Below are 1,433 nucleotides of genomic sequence, written 5' to 3' on the forward strand. Positions count from 1 at the left end.
CCAGCTGTGCTTCTCCATCTTAACCCTGTCTGTGGCACGCAGGCTGGAGGCAGACCCGGGGGGCTGGCTCTCCTGGGAACCGGGGCTGTCATTGATTTCCCCTTAGAAAGAAATGCGTCCTTGCAGTCACATCTCTGCATAGATTCAGCCTTATCCTTAGCACCCAGCCTGGAGGCTGTATGGCCTGTCCACGCTCTGCTCTTTCCACAGGCTAAACTGAGAGTTTCCACTCTTTTCTCCCCCTCTTCAATTTGAGCATGAATGGGGCGCTGGTCCTCTCTGGTCTGGGGGCTGGGTGCAGGTGCCACACGGCCTCCCGTACAGCCTTGTGGGTGCCTGCTGTGGTGGGACACTGGAGCGAGCAGGCAGGGCTTGGTGGGACACTGCACCTGCAATGGTGCCGCTTCACTGCAATGACCTCAGGGTTGCCTTCAGAGGCTGCCAGCTGCAGTGCAGTCTTCTCTTTCCCAGCTCACCTGAACCCCTGTGTCTTTTCCATCAGGACCCCGGGGCAGTGGGAGGGCACGGCACACCCTGAACGTCCCCCATCTTCTGGGATATCCCTGATGCCTCCTCCCCATCTTCCCTGCTTCCTAGTTCAGCCTGGGACTCAGGGTAGCGAGCACATTGCACGCTACCTCCCTGGATCTCACCGTGCTTCCAAAGTTGTCTGGCTGTGGATCGGACTTGGTGGTGGGGGTGGTGAGGAGGAGGTTGGGGGTAAAGTAGGCAATATTTGGTCACTGGCTTAGGAGGGTGCACTGTAAGCAGCAGCCATGTGCCTGACCCCTGCGCAGCGGCGGCTAGAGCTTTCTGCAAGCTGCGAATGGTGATTTCAGGGGATATGTGTCAGGAATGTGGCCTGGGTGGGAAATGCCTTGTATCTGCGTGTGTGTCGCAGGGGTGTGCGCACTAAGAGCCCCTGGCTGCTTGTCAGGGGGATTAACTTGGGTGCAGCTTTGCAGTGCCTTTTACCCATCCTGCAGTTGTTCATAGAGCCTTAATCAAGCACCACGGATGGAGGGAGGCACTCTGTCAGTCAGAAAAGACAGAAAGGTTTCAATTAGCCACTTTTCCTCTCCAACAGCTGCTGGCACAGCATCTACCGGGCCTGACCTGGCTGTGCTGGGCTGTGCCAGCCCCCACGCCCTCCCTGGGGACGGGGCAGAGCAGGGAGTGCCACTGGGACAGTGACAAAGAGGGCAGAGCAGGGCAGTGCTGTTGGGGTCAGTGCCATCGGGGTCAGAGCAGGGCAGCGCCATGGGGTCAGAGCAGGGCAGTGCTATGGGGACAGAGCAGGCATTGCGATGGGGACAGAGCAGGGCAGTGCCGTGGCGACACAGCAAGGCAGTGCCATCGGGGTCAGTGCTGTGGGGACAGAGCTGGCAGTGCCATTGCCATATGCTGCGCGGTAGGACCCACAGCCGGGGGTT

General features: G+C 59.4%; 1 protein-coding gene across 1 annotated transcript in view; it reads left to right on the plus strand.

The window, feature by feature from the left end:
- Positions 1-1,433, plus strand: part of CRMP1 (collapsin response mediator protein 1) — a 52,342-nt gene that overhangs the window by 1,037 nt on the left and 49,872 nt on the right. The window lies entirely within an intron of this gene.

This window comes from Pygoscelis adeliae, unplaced genomic scaffold (genome assembly GCF_000699105.1).
Source record: "Pygoscelis adeliae isolate BGI_AS28 unplaced genomic scaffold, ASM69910v1 Scaffold66, whole genome shotgun sequence".
Classification (NCBI taxonomy): domain Eukaryota; kingdom Metazoa; phylum Chordata; class Aves; order Sphenisciformes; family Spheniscidae; genus Pygoscelis; species Pygoscelis adeliae.